This window comes from Procambarus clarkii, chromosome 19, assembly GCF_040958095.1.
Source record: "Procambarus clarkii isolate CNS0578487 chromosome 19, FALCON_Pclarkii_2.0, whole genome shotgun sequence".
In the NCBI taxonomy this organism is placed as follows: Eukaryota; Metazoa; Arthropoda; class Malacostraca; order Decapoda; family Cambaridae; genus Procambarus; species Procambarus clarkii.
In genome coordinates this window covers 20,051,090-20,066,833 of record NC_091168.1, presented here as the reverse complement: position 1 = coordinate 20,066,833, position 15,744 = coordinate 20,051,090, and the positions used below count along the sequence as shown (strand labels likewise).

General features: G+C 47.9%; 1 protein-coding gene across 42 annotated transcripts in view; it reads left to right on the top strand.

Moving 5' to 3' along the window:
- Window positions 1-15,744, top strand: part of LOC123757502 (ensconsin) — a 298,169-nt gene that overhangs the window by 37,697 nt on the left and 244,728 nt on the right. The gene's annotated exons all lie outside the window — the stretch shown is intronic.

Sequence of the window (15,744 nt, the reverse complement as noted above, 5' to 3'; positions counted from 1 at the left end):
CCGTGCAGATATAGTCTCCTCTCTAAGACTATATATTCGTCAATATCTGATATCCTTGTGCTATCTGTGTTCCATTGTTTGTAAAAGAGAGAGAGCTAACGTTGACTATATCGAGACACTGAGGCTTATCCGCCTCTTGATTATCATAATCTACAGCAAGTGTGAAAACGGGAACGATTTGATAAGACTCCAGAACGTACCGAAACGTTGGCATCTTCACCCGTGTGTCGTGCTAAACCAGTTGTATGTGAACTCAAGAGTTGTGTGGAGGAGAATGTTTGCCAGGTATGGTGAAGCAACAGGTAAGGCGCCGCTAGTGATCCCTGGACCAAGGAATACTGTGCACATTGTCGTGGACGCCGCGTCAGGTCTCTGGGGTTACAACTTGGGCTGCAGAGACTAGGATGAAAATACACTGATGGTGATTACAGGTGATGTATAGTTGCGGGTGTTGGAGGAGGAGCTGTGGCAGGTGTCGCCATGGTAACATTCTCTTGTCAAGGCCCATTGTGTCGTGTTGTGGGGCTGGTCCGTTGTGGCCAGTGTTGTGGGGCTGGTCCGTTGTGGCCAGTGTTGTGGGGCTGGTCCGTTGAGACCAGTCGTCCGTTGCAGGCTGGCGGCCACAAATCAGTACGTGCCCGCCCCGACCCCGCTATAGTGGTGTGTACGCCCGCCTGTACTCTTGGGGGTAACCAACTCTTCGCTACAGAGCTGCTCTGGGCTGCTGCTCTCCTGCGACGACTCCGCCCCAACAGTTGACCAGCAAATGTAGCAATCAACCTTTAGATTAAATTATTTATTTCGCCTTTCATTGATGGTTGTGAAGCCATAAGGGCGCTGGTTAACGTGTACGAATTGTCGCGCTCTCTGGTGGGAATTGTTTACTCACGTGAGAACTTTGAATAATAATGAAATTATTGTTCTAGTCATTTTATCATTTAATCTTAAATTCATTTTATCCTAGTCTTGTCGCAGGTAAATTACAGGTAGCTGTTAATGAGGTGTTAAAATGCTGCTTGGAGACAGTCCACGCAAACATGTTTTCTTGTGCATTCACCTAGTTGTGCTTGCGGGGGTTGAGCTCTGGCTCTTTGGTCCCGCCTCTCGACTGTCGAACAACTTGTGTACAGATTCCTGAGCCTACTGGGCTCTTCATATCTACATTTGAAACTGTGTATGGAGTCAGCCTCCACCACATCACTGCCTACTGCATTCCATTTGTTAACTATTCTGACACTAAAAAAGTTCTTTCTAATGTCCCTGTGGCTTATTGGGGTACTCAGTTTCCTCCTGTGTCCCCTTGTTCGCGTACTCCCCGTGTTAAACAGTTTATCCTTTTCAACCCTGTCAATTCCTCTGAGGATTTTGTAGGTAGTGATCATGTGTGTGTGTGTGTGTGTGTGTGTGTGTGTGTGTGTGTGTGTGTGTGTGTGTGTGTGTGTGTGTGTGTGTGTGTGTGTGTGTGTGTACTCACCTGATTGTGCATGCTGGGGTTAAGCTTCGCCTCTTTGGTCCCGCCTCTCAACTGTTACATAGGTTCTCCCGTATCACTAAAGTGCCTTTCCTGTCACTCCTATTTGCTGCTTCTACTTATGCACTTGTCAGTGACGAATTATTGTGCCAAAGACTTTCTGACAATCCATAAATATGCAGTCTGCCCATCATTCTCTTTCATGTCTTTCTTTTGTCACTTGGTCATAGAATTATATTAAACCCATGAGGCAAGATTTGCCATCCCTGAACCTGAGCTGGAGGTGTGTTACAAGTGTTGTAACACACCTCCAGATGTTCTACTAATTTTGTCATTCAATCTACTCTATTACCCTGCATGATATACAAATTAAGGACGCTGCCTGTCGTTCAGTGCCTCTCGTAGTTTTCATTACATATTGGGACTACATTAGCTGTCTCCCAACTTTTTGGTAATTCTCCTGTTACCACCCACTTATTATACATGATGATGAGTGGCAAGCATATTGCTTCTGCTGCCTCTTTTAACGTCCATGGTGAGATCCCGTCTGGGCCAACAGCCCTAACAAAGATGTGACAGAATGTGACGAAGGTCACATCATCTTCCAGCAGATGCTTCGTCACTTTACCACTGGTAATCTCATATTCCTCGAGTGGTGCCTGGTGCAATGTTTCCTCCTAGCTCAGGAACTTCTCTTTCCTCTTTTGTGAAAACTTGGGAATTTACTGTTGAAGTCCTCGAACTCCTTATCAGTCTCATTGAACCTGTCTCCCCCTTATCTTATTGTTATTACCTGTTTCTTCAGCAGTTTTGGTTTGGTATTTTTTTATTTGCTGTCATTTTCTACTATCTGCGTCCCATCTCATACTGAGGTACTCATTCCTGGCCCTCTGGTGTCTTCCTCTGCTCCCTGGTTATTTATCAATGCCCGTGTGCATAGTTGCTGCGCCACCTGACATAATTGATTAAACCATAGGTTCCTACATTGCATTATTTTTCCTTTTTGACTGGAACAAACTTGTTAGTTGCTGCCTGACACTTCTAGGTGATGTAGTCCACAAGTCAAGCCTGGCTTCGGGCCGGGCTGAGAAGAAAATAAGTCTGAGAGTCTGTGAGAGAAGTCTGAGAGAAGAACTCCCAGAACCCCATCAAGCAGGTATCAAGATATTAAGATGTTAAGCATTGCCAAATGGATAACCTCCCATGTGTAATATTTTTCATATATAGAAGGTGAATGCAAGCAGTGTTGTGACACTTGCGTAAGTTATAATTACATGGTGCGCAGATCTGTAAAAGCAAATGTCAGATGTTTTCCCACTAAGGATTCATTAGAACATGTTGTGCCCTCTGTAATTCTTGCGCTACCGCTCGCAGGATGAATATGAGAGTGTACAGTAAACTATCACTCGCTGACACTGTGAGGGACGCACTGAGCACCTACACTGTGAGGGACGCACTGAGCACCTAAACTGTGAGGGACGCACTGAGCACCTAAACTGTGAGGGACGCACTGAGCACCTACACTGTGAGGGACGCACTGAGCACCTACACTGTGAGGGACGCACTGAGCACCTACACTGTGAGGGGACGCACTGAGCACCTACACTGTGAGGGACGCACTGAGCACCTACACTGTGAGGGGACGCACTGAGCACCTACACTGTGAGGGACGCACTGAGCACCTACACTGTGAGGGACGCACTGAGCACCTACACTGTGAGGGACGCACCCCGTGATGGGACGCAGCCAGTACCTGCTCTGTGAACGACTCGAACCCAAGGAGGTATTGATGTAGATATCGGCTGGGAAGACCATGTTTGGTGCGTCCGGTCATATAGGTCGTGAAGGGTCATTAAGCCATCAATTTATGGTGTGTACCTGCTCTAGTTGATGTTGTATGAGGCCCCGTCTGGTGTAGTACTCTGGTGGGTGCGAGGGAGTATGAGGACATGGGTCTGGTGAGGTACTCTCTCCGCACATCTCCTGCGCCAGGTGAGTAAGACGGGCTCACCATAGGCCGTGCTGCTTCGAACTTTTTGTTCCAAGCGGCTGAATCTAAAACAGCAACATGGGATACTGTAGGCGGTGATAGGCCCGTGCGAGACAGCCAATGAAAAACTACTTTTAAGGTACACAAAAGTAGAAATAGGCAATTTGATCAATTCCTGTAGGAATTACCGGAGCAACCGGGTTGTAGTGGATATGTGGGTCTGCGGGCCGCTCCAAGCAACAGCCCGCAGTTATCACAGGTCGAGGCTGGCCCCAGGCCGGGCTCGAGGAGTAGAAGCACTCCTGAAATCCCCTCGAGGTAAGACCCAGGTAAGATGTGGTGGCGCCTGCAGGGAAGCGAGGATCACAGCAGCCAGACGCCTCGTGCTCCAGCACACTGTGTAAGACGTGTGTGGTGGCTCGCTTGACGCAAGCCGTCACGTCACCCTGGCTCGCTTGACGCAAGCCGTCACGTCACCCTGGCTCGCTTGACGCAAGCCGTCACGTCACCCTGGCTCGCTTGACGCAAGCCGTCACGTCACCCTGGCTCGCTTGACGCAAGCCGTCACGTCACCCTGGCTCGCTTGACGCAAGCCGTCACGTCACCCTGGCTCGCTTGACGCAAGCCGTCACGTCACCCTGGCTCGCTTGACGCAAGCCGTCACGTCACCCTGGCTCGCTTGACGCAAGCCGTCACGTCACCCTGGCTCGCTTGACGCAAGCCGTCACGTCACCCTGGCTCGCTTGACGCAAGCCGTCACGTCACCCTGGCTCGCTTGACGCAAGCCGTCACGTCACCCTGGCTCGCTTGACGCAAGCCGTCACGTCACCCTGGCTCGCTTGACGCAAGCCGTCACGTCACCCTGGCTCGCTTGACGCAACGCTCGACGTTACTGTGGCTCACTAGATGCCATGGGTCTGGCATCACGCTAGACGTAGTTACTCATGACGTCACGGTGGCATACTAGGAGCGACGTATTTTAACTAAATTTATCTGAGGGCCAGTCCCTTCAGTGGCCTCGACGAGGAGAGGAAGCCGGCGGCTTGTCATAGAATATGTCCCCCCCACTGGTCCTGATGATTTTATCTATTTGGATCTTGGAAATCAGCAGTTTTGGCATTTACGGCTTCGGCGGGTAGGCGGTTCTACGGGCTTATAACCCTGTGGGTGAAAAAGCATCTCCTGTTCTCAGTCCAACATTGTGGCTTGTTGAGCTTGAAACCGTTGCTCATTGTTTGTGTTACGTCAACCATTTGAAGAAGTTGTCTGGATCAATATCCTCCAAATTGTTCAGTGTTTCATAAGTTTGGATGAGATCAGCCCTGTCATGTCTGGTTTGTAGTGTTGTTAGCCCTGTTAGCCCTTACCTCCAAGGTAAGGTCCAAGGTAGGTAGGTAAGGTGGCCCTCAACAGTTCCTGGTATATGAGTAGACTTAATTCTGGAATGATTTTGTCGCATACTGTTGAACGTTCTCTCTAAAGAAGCTACGTCTTTCTGAAGCTGGGGTCTTCATGCCTGGATACAACAATCAAAGTAGTTACAGTAGTAGTAGTAGTTCGCTCCGGAGAGGTAAACGGTTAAATTAACTACCTTTTCCTGGCAATCAAAGTTACGTCTGACTATTCCTAGTCTTTGGTTGATCTATTTTACAGCAGCTCTCACTTGTTGTGCAACTTTCAGTGATTTGTGGTTTGTGACTCCAAGGTCCTTGTCTTCATCAATCTGGAACATGGTATTGTTGCTTGTTTGGTAGTTGGGACGCGGGTTGTTAGGCCCCACCTGCAAGGTCTTCCATTGGTCGAAATGAAAACACGGGAGAGATAGATACTTGTGGCTTGTAAAACACAGGAGAGAGAGAGATACTTGTGTGTTGATCCCTCCCTCTCTCTCTCTCTCTCTCTCTCTCTCTCTCTCTCTCTCTCTCTCTCTCTCTCTCTCTCTCTCTCTCTCTCTCTCTCTCTCTCTCTCTCTCTCTCTTCTTCTCTCTTCTTCTCTCTTCTTCTCTCTTCTTCTCTCTTCTTCTCTCTTCTTCTCTCTTCTTCCCTCTTCTTCCCTCTTTCTCACTCTCACTCACTCACTCACTCACTCACTCACTCACTCACTCACTCACTCACTCACTCACTCACACAAGAGAGAGGGATCCCAAATAACAACGCGGCCATAACAGGAGACAACTGCCTTGTGCTTCATGATTATCGTGGTTGTGATATCATGGCTGCCTGGACCAGTTATCATGTTGATATCTTGACAGTGTTGGAAAGATCTTGTCCACTTCATGTTCTTGACAGTGTTGTAAAGATCTTGTTCACTTCATGTTCTTGACTGTAATCTGAACATTCTCCGGCAAATCACTCTGCAAGTCACCGGGGCCTACAAGCCTTCTGTCATAGTAATTACCAGTAATTATCCGTGACCTTCGGTAACTATGGCGATCCGCCTCGATGGTCGGGTTCAATTGTTCAAGGTTATTGCCCGTTGTTCTTGCTGGCTACGGCGGAACGTTCTCCTCTTTGGCGTGAACATTCTATTATTTGTAAAAGAACATTTTCCTATTTGAATTAATACATCTATTTTTAATGGACAGTCTATTTCCTGTTTAAGGCAGGAATTGTTGTAGAACCGGTCCTTAAAGTATGTTGTATTTCGTTGTATATTCGATCAGCTGTTCATTTATTGTGTGTATTAATTAGTGTTTGACGCATGTCAGGTCCTGCCATGCGTGTGTGGTAGTTTAGTGTGCGCATGCGTAGTTGTGCTGGACATGTGGTAGGTCCTGGTGCTGTGAGAGGGGGGGGGGGAGGGGGGGGGCGCTGGTTGACACATTGTGTAGTGAATAGTCATAAGGGACACTGGCGTCCATAATCGCGTCACGCATGCCCTCTTGCGACGCACTGGGATCTCACGGATGCGTCACGCATGCCCTCTGGTGACGCACTGGACCCCCCCACAGATGCGTCACGCATGCCCTGTTGTGACACATTTGCCGCTTAAGAAGTCACGCATGCCATCTTATACCTGACTCTGGGACAAATGACGCATGACGTCTTATATAATAATCAAGTGCGTCTTGTGACGCGCTTGACTCAGGGACGCGTGACGCACGCCGTCTAGCGACGCACTTTACCCAAGGAAGGGCGTTAGAAAGCGCGGGAAGACGGAGCTCGATTATCATAAGACACTAGAGGAAGGTGGAGTCCTGGACCGGAAATGGTGGCGTGGGTGATAATTAGGGTGGGAGGGAGAGGGAGGGTGTTGCTGGTGTTATACTGGGAGAGTGTATAAGTTGTAGTGGGGGGGGGGTGTTACCCTGGGAGAGGTTGGGGAGGTTATCTTGAGATTATCTTCTTATCTTGAGATGATTTCGGGGCTTTTAGTGTCCCCGCGGCCCGGTCCTCGACCAAGCCTCCACCTCCAGGAAGCAGCCCGTGACAGCTGACTAACACCCAGGTACCTATTTTACTGCTAGGTAACAGGGGCATAGGATGAAAGAAACTCTGCCCATTGTTTCTCGCCGGCGCCTGGGATCGAACCCAACACCACAGGATCACAAATCCCGCGTGCTGTCCGCTCGGCCGACGGGCTCCCCGGGGAGGCTGCAGGTGATCTCCCTCATCTCCGGGGCTGTGGTGATGGATACTCGGATGTAATAATTGAATTAGAAATTGGTAGGCCTATGTGTCAGTTGGGTCTGTGTATCTTTATATATAAACATAGCATTATATCTCGTATAAGGCGCATCCAATACACAGGTTGGTGAATATACAAGTGTTGTGTATTTTATCATACATTTATTGAAAGTGATTTTTAAGATTACGTTAAAATCGTAAATTAAGATTACGTGATTTTTTAAAATTACGTAATTTTGTGTATGTAAATGCAGTTTATAGTAATACTCGGTTAATGTGGACCAAAATCGCGCGTCCTATCCGCCCGCGTAAACCGTATTTTTTGTGGGATTTCATATGTTGTTATAGATTCAGCTACTCGGAACAAGTTCCAAGTAGCACGGGCTATGGTGAGCCCGTAGATATCATATGCTAATTGGTTGTTTATAAGAGAGTGTTTGGGAGGTGGGTGTGGGAGCCTGGCGTAGTCCCCTGGCCACCGTGTCCTTGTGGCTGTAGTTTCACCGCTCGGTAATCTTGGGAACAGTGAAAACTCTCTTTGTTAGTTCAGCTACAGGGTGACTAGGTCTGTGTGTGTGTGTGTGTGTGTGTGTGTGTGTGTGTGTGTGTGTGTGTGTACTCGCCTAGTTGTGCTTGTGGGGGTTGAGCTTCGGCTCTTTGGTCCCGCCTCTCAAAGGCCGTATCAGCTGTCTAACTCTCAGGTACCTATTTACTGCTAGGTGAACAGGGTCATAAGGGTAAAAGAAACTGTCCATTAAATGCCCGTGTGTGGGGGGGGGTGGAGAAAGGCCAGATGCTGACATGGTGAGCTCCTGTCATGAAGCTGGTGTTGTTTGTCGTGTTTACATTGAGCTACTGGGAACAAAAGTTCCAGAGCCAGGGAGGCGGCGGGGTCCTCCACCTGGAGTTCCAGAGCTGGTGAATCCTGCGGATCCTTGCAATAATTTCCCCGGATACCTCTCCGGCATCTTATTGCCCCCTCCCTACCCCTCTTCACCCCCCCTTTCTCCTCACCCCCCCACACACCCCTCCTGTGAGTATTTTAATACCTCCTTATGTACCAACCGGTGTGTATATTAGTATATCATTAAGCATTACCATTCACCGTGAGGTAACAGTATTTGGCGGGGACACACAGATGAAGCTGTAACACAACTGACAATATTTGTTCTCACATTATGTACACAATATAGTCACATGTTTACATTTCCACAACACTGTCTTGGGTCTTCACCTTTCATCGCTAGCAGGCTTCTGCCGGTCACCTTGTCCTAATCCCTAACTTATCCTTATCTCCTACGAAGCACTTATCTCTCAGATTACTGGCCACCGTTAGTCACTCATAACGCCCAGATATGCCACTCACGCATTCACTATAGATCTGCTACAGTGAGGGGGTGTGGAGGCTTCCCATCCTGGACAGGTCCATCTGGTGATGTGGTCATAGCTCCCTTGATCACCACCGTCCAGTACACGTCCAGACTGGCCGCCTCCGCTCGCTTAAGCCAAGATCTCACTCAAAAGTCCACATGTATCATGCTCTCTGGCCCTCCACAGACAATATTGTGCGTTTCCGGTCATCGCCGGTGTCAGAGATTTCCGTCTGGCTTCATGTGATGTGCGGAACTCTCAGAAGATGCCGACTATGTGCAGTCACAGATGCCTTGATCACCAGCTTTGATACACAGCCACACTCCCCCACTCATAAACTCTTCCGTCGCGTTGAGAGTAGTGTCACAACACCTGTTAGCGATGACACACCTGTGGCACTGTCGACAGTGTCACCAGCACCTGTTAATACAACAGTAGTCCAGAGTTGAAGCCATACCAAGAAGGCAGTCTTTTCTTTATCAATAAGGTCTATTATAACCAGTTTCTATAATACAACCGTCGCCCAACCGGTTCGCACTTTGCCACATAAAAGAGCTTTACCCTTCTAACTCGTCTGTGGTGATGCCCCGAGTCATGAATTGGTTGACTGCTCAGTGATGTTTGGGTTCCTGTTCTCTGATTTGACAACTCGCCCTTGCAAGGGTTGCTAATCTATAACACGCCATAGCGGCAGGAAGAGTAGGGGGCTGGAGGACAAGCAGGGTGAGCATGAGCTGGAAGGTAGACAGGCAGGCAGTGGGACTGGTAGGCAGGACGGCAGGCAGGTAAAGGGCGTTATAGGGTGGCTCTCCATTTGTCACTGTGGGGGCGCGCCCTTGTCCACTCCGGAGCCGCCACCACCACCGCCCACGGCTCGCCTCCACTGTCGGTCTCCTGGCATTACTGACAGTCTAACGTGACGTGTGTAGTTCTGGGCATACCTGTGACACACAAGTGTAGGCCTAAACATACCTGGGAGGTAATTATGCCATTGTTCATGTAATATTTGTAATACAAGTAGTAATATCAATCACAAACATCTTAAATGAATACAATTATTTTTGCTGAAGTCCCGTGACATTTTGTAGGTCAGTATTGCGATATAATGTACAAGAAGTTCGTAGGAGTCCCTATGGCACCGTGCATGCTGTATTTGTTTCAGCTTGCAGACCTTCGATCCCGGCCATGTTTGGCACACACCTAACACTAATTAACTGGAAAAATTTGTTGAGGCTACTTGCAAACGTCAGACCTCCAGCCGCGGAAGAGAGAGAGAGAGCAGCGTAAAGGTTTCTGGCGGGCGATGTGTCACTGTTTTTTACCCATCGTGGTGGGACCACAACAGCCCCTGTCAGTATCCCAATGTCACTTGTGTTAAATGAAGCTTTTGTGTACATGTCACCCATTTTCTTTGTCTGGAGACGCCGGTAGATACGGTAAGCCTCATATCTGTGTTATCAGGTGTCCAGCTTAGTGGTAAACTGTCCCCTTGAGCCTTTTTTTGATCGTTTTTTTCATGGACAATAAAATATAGTATTTATTTTTGCTCGTCTAAACTGAAATATGCAAGGTAGAGGAGCATTTATATTTTGGTTTAGAGGGAGAAAGACGGAGAGTATTTTGGTAATCTTTGCGTGGCTGAAACTTGAACCAAATTGTTCTCCAAATTCTATGGTCGCGAGGCGAGAGTTCAGAGCCTTCAGTGACTTTTCTAAGAGGTTGTGACGATCCTGTGATCTTTTTATTGATAACCTGAGAATTGCGGCGATTAACTAGATATCTTCAATGTATTCCAGGTGTAAATATCCTTTGTTTCTTCTGAATTATATATTTGTACATGAATGTTGGAGTGAACGATATGGAAGAAAATGCAGAATAGAACCAGTGAAGAGCAGAGGTGCCATAGGCACAATCAGAGAACACTATAAGTATCAGAGGTCCGCGGTTGTTCAACATCCTCCCAGCGAGTATAAGAAATATTACCGGAACAACCGTGGACATCTTCAAGAGAAAACCTGGATAGTTTTCTTGAAGTGCCGGACCAATCCGACTGTGGTGGATATATGGGCCTGCGGGCTGCTCCAAGCAACAGTCTGTTGGACCAAGCTTGGAGTAGAACTACTCCCAGAAATCTATCCAGGTACAATTCAGGTACATGTGCCTGGAATCCTAAAAACAGAAATCTAAAAACAGAGACAGAAATCCTAAAAGGATTTCTAATGCTGTTTACCATGCAAATAAACATCTTGAAAGTGGAAAATCCGGACAGCTTCTTTATGAATGATATCCAAAGCCCTGACAATATAACTAATATGAACACGAACACTGCAAAGTTTGAAAGATAAGTTGACAATATGCACTCAGCCCCAAGTCCTGACTCGTGAAATTCAATATTTATAAAGAAATGTAAAGTGCCAATAGCACAGGCACTCAGTATAGTGTGGAGTAAAAGTTTGGACAACGGGAAGATACCAGAAGCACTTAAATCAGGAAGTATAGCTCCACTACACAAGGGAGGGAGCAAAGCATTGGCTAAGAATTATAGACCAGTCACACTTACGTCCCACATAATACACGTTTTAGAGAGAATGATCTGGAGTCAGATCTCAAGTTTTATGGAGAACAATGACCTCCACAGCCCAAGTCAACATGAATTTAGACCAGGAAGCTCATGCCTTTCGCATTTGCTCAACCACTATGACAACTGCAAAGGGGGAAGGGAAGGGAACTATCAGGAGAAAGCGACGAGCCATGACTATGCAGCTCTTGGAATGGATAAGGATTTGGGATAGTATACACTGACTTTGCGAAAGCATTTGGTAATGTGACCATGGATTGATAGCCCATAAAATGACATTAATGTGAATAACAGGCATAGTAGGACGATGTATATTCAACTTCCTGTCAGACAGAATGCGTAGAACAACAGTCAGTCAGGTCCAAGTACAGTGAAAAGCACTGTACCTCAGAGTACATTCATTGTACCACTGCTTTTCCTTGTACTCGTATCAGATATAGATAAAAATGCAAGTCACAGCTTCGTGTCATCTTTTGCAGATGACACAACAATCAACATTAAAATTATTTGTGTTGAAGACATTGAAAGACTACAAGCTGATATTAATAAGATTTTCGATTGGGCAGCGAAAAATAAAATGATGTTTAACAGTGAAAATTTCCAGGTACGTGGGCACGGTAATATTGAGGACCTCAACCAAAACACAGGATACAAGACAATGAAATCTGTCCATAGTAGGAAAGTAATATGTAAAGGATCTGGGAGTAATGATGTCTGATGACTTAACACTTAGAGAACATAACCAGGCAAATAAAGTGTCAGAAAAAATGATAGGATGGATTATGAAAACCTTCAAATCCAGGGATCCCATCACAATGCTCATACTATTCAAATCACTTGTGTTGTCCCGTCTTGAGTACTGCTCGATACTCACTTCCCCCTTCAGAGCAGGAGAGATTGCTGAAACTGGGGGATACAGAGAACATATACGTCACGCATAGACACGATAAAACACCTAAATTATTGGGACCGTCTCAAAGCTCTCAAACTCTGGAAAGAAGACGAGAGGGTTATCGCAGAATATTTACTTGAAAGATCCCAAATTTGCACAGTAAAATAACATATTGAGGGGGCCCTGTGGTAGCCCCTGAAGGGCCCTGTGGTAGCCCCTGAAGGGCCCTGTGGTAGCCCCCTGAAGGGCCCTGTGGTAGCCCCCTGAAGGGCCCCTGAAGTGCCCTGTTGTAGCCCCTAAAGGGCCCTGTGGGAAAATATGCTAGAGTGCCAGGGGTACCCATGATGGGTCGTGGCGTGTGTGTGTTAACAGCGTCACGTGACTCCGTCCCTCGCTACACGCGACACTTTCCCTTCTCTCTGGAATTAGTTTTTTGGTTTGCATTCGAATATTCTTCAGTAGCTTCGTGCTTGTGATGTTTACCGAAGCGTGGCGGTGATCCAGGTAAGATCCAGGTGCGAATTGTACCAGGAATACGGAAGCGTTTTCCCTTGAATTTCGAGTCTGGAAGATGTGTGGTGTATCTGGTGAGGGGGAGGCTAATATATTGTGGTGAGAAGGTGCTGCTGTGGTGACTGTGGGAGGACTGTTGTCGTCCAGAGTGGTGACTGAGGGAGGACTGGACGACAGAGTGGTGACTGAGGGAGGAGAGGCCAGTCATACTCTTCACTTGGTACGGGCTTCACCACGTGGCGGTCGTCAGAAACCTCCTTCTGACGGAGCATTCACCTGGACTCCGCAGCCTCCTGGCGTCAGCACCACCCTAGAGCCATGGTGTGCCTGGCGAACACAGGGGCTGGCACAGCCTGCGGAGGATGGCTGCCTGGTGAGTGTCGTGAGTCAGTGGCGCCACTTGGCTTTCCTTACACGTCAAACCCGCCCACCCTCTCATCTCCGCCCACCCTCTACGCCCAATTTCTCCTCCGTCTTCCTGAAGAAGGACGGAGGAGAAATTGGGCATTTTGACGTATACTTTACCTAAGGTAGAAAAACCTGTCTACAAGAAAATGACAGCGGCTCGCGAAGTTAACATACTGTCCTGTTTTCTGTTCATGGGTTCTCTGGTAGGTTAGGATGAGGCACGTTAGTACGACATTTTCTTGACGTTGGGGACGCTCGGGAACACTACTGGATAATAGTAGAACTTCGGTTTCAACCCTTTTAACCCTGTCGTAGCTCAGTGTCTGGGATGCTTCCGGACGCAGGTTCGAATCCTCGTCACGGCCCTTGTGGATTTGTTCACTACTGGACAAGGTGGCTTTGGAAGGGATGTGAGGATGTAGGTGACACTTGCCTGAACTTACTGTTTCCAACTGTTTCCTAAGGTAATTCTGGACTAGGATGCATCGTGCATCTACATATCAACTTACGAAACCTGTATATCTTTTCACGATCATGCTGGCTTGGTTTGCATTTATTAAATCAATTAGGAGTTGGGAAGCGCTACGAGATTGTGTTCAACAATAACAACATTGCGGTGGAGAACCACCTCGTAGCGGTTCCCAGCTCTTAAACTGTAAGTGAATACAACGCCGGTATGATTGAGAACAGATGTGCAGGCCTCGTAAGTGAAGACTTAAGCGCTTGATGACTCCTGACCGGACTTAGATCCCAAGAGACTCCTCCTCCTGTGGACTGAGGAAGATGTCCAGATGGACTCAACCTCAGATTGATGAAGATTAAGCCACCCAAAAGGTGGCACGGGCATGAATAACCCGTAAGTGGTGGCCCTTTGGAGCCATTACCAGCATCAATAGCTGCTACTGGAGATGTGTGGAGGTGCGACTGCACCCCGTGGTGAACCTCAGAGGTGGCGGGAATAATTATATTGTCAGCGTCGAATTCACACGCCATGAATCCCGTTTTTTGTGGACGTGTCTGGAATTGAGGAGAGTGGCGGTTAGTTGAGGCAAGAGTGATGGATCGAGGCGCTCTACCCACTGTGCTCACTTCACAATGAAACGGATTAGTTGCTTGTGGCACTACTCCTGACACGGGTTATATCCACACACATTCTTGTCTTATCTGCCCTTGATACAAACTAACTCCTCCAGAAATTTAACCTTATTTATGAACTCTGGTACTTTAACACTTCCTTGATACGTTATTACTGGCTATTTGAAGCTATTTACTAATTCCTTCCACATGTTTAATAACACTAAATCCTATGTATTAGTTTCCCGTGTTGACTATGTATTTTATACATTAAAATGCATAGCTTTATTTAAAATACGTACTGTGTATTTTTATGATAAAAAACCCTGCTCCGTAGCACCTATCACGGTGTTTCTTTTTTAATAGTCGAGTTTATCTGACTAATATTTCAAGAGGTCTATGATTATTACGTCCAAATAACCTACTGATTTCTGTCTTGATATACTTGCCTTCCATGCTATTTAGGTTATGGGATCGCTGGGTTGTTTCAAGCGAAGGTGGAACATATATATACGAGTGAATTGTTTGGGTGTAAATAGGAGCTGCCTCGTTTGGTACAAAAGAACCTGCCTTACATGGTCCAAAAGAACCTGCCTTACATGGTCCAGTAGGAGTTACCATGGGCCAACAGGAGCGCTGCCTTACATCGGCCAATAGACCGCTTGCAGTTTTCTCTGTGCTCAGGTTGTCCAGGTCCTCAGTTACTACTGAAGGGAACTTGAAGAAGAATGCTCAATCGTCTTACCCTGCCCAGTGCTCGAACCAAGACCGTCTCGCTTGGCAGGCCCGTGATTTCACCACTACACCACAGGATGTGGAATTCCTGTTTTATAAACAATGTTAACTGTCAAGTTTTTGAAGGTGTTTTATAAAAATATGTACCGGTGATAAGCCCCACACACACGCACACGCACACGCACACGCACACACACACACACACAGATATTAGAAAGAACTTTTTTAGTGTCAGTGGTTGACAAGTGGAATGCATTAGGAAGTGATGTGGTGGAGGCTGACTCCATACACAGTTTCAAGTGTAGATATGATAGAGCCCAATAGGCTCAGGAACCTGTACACCAGTTGATTGACAGTTGAGAGGCGGGACTAAAGAGCCAGAGCTCAACCCCCGCTAACACAACTAGATGAATACACACACCCCGTGTCAGCAAGGCGGCCAGTCCGGCTGCTATCATAACCCCACACTATATAGATCCGCAATAAACATTACCTTCACCTGTACGTATCCAAATGATTGCACTTGAAATGTACATATTTCAGCACATATTGAGTGCGTGAAGGATGGAAGTACATGTGTCGAGGCGGTGCCAGTGGTGTAGAGGGTCGTCCCGGAGGGAGTAACGGCTGCCACCCGGGTCCGTGCAGTCATAACTCAAGACTCTGCGGGTGGAACATTACCCTCGTCATTGTGGCTGTGTGAGGCTCATCTATATTGTATCGATCCCTTGCTTGTATACTGCCTTCGCGCCGTCCCGACGTCGCCTTCCCGACGTCCTGACGCCGCCTTCCCGACGTCCCGACGCCGCTTTCCCGACGTCCTGACGCCGCCTTCCCGACGTCCCGACGCCGCCTTCCCGACGTCCCGACGCCGCCTTCCCGACGTCCTGACGCCGCCTTCCCGACGTCCTGACGCCGCCTTCCCGACGTCCCGACGCCGCCTTCCCGACGTCCCGACGTCGCCTTCCCGACGTCCCGACGCCGCCTTCCCGACGTCCTGACGCCGCCTTCCCGACGTCCCGACGCCGCCTTCCCGACGTCCTGACGCCGCCTTCCCGACGTCCTGACGCCGCCTTCCCGACGTC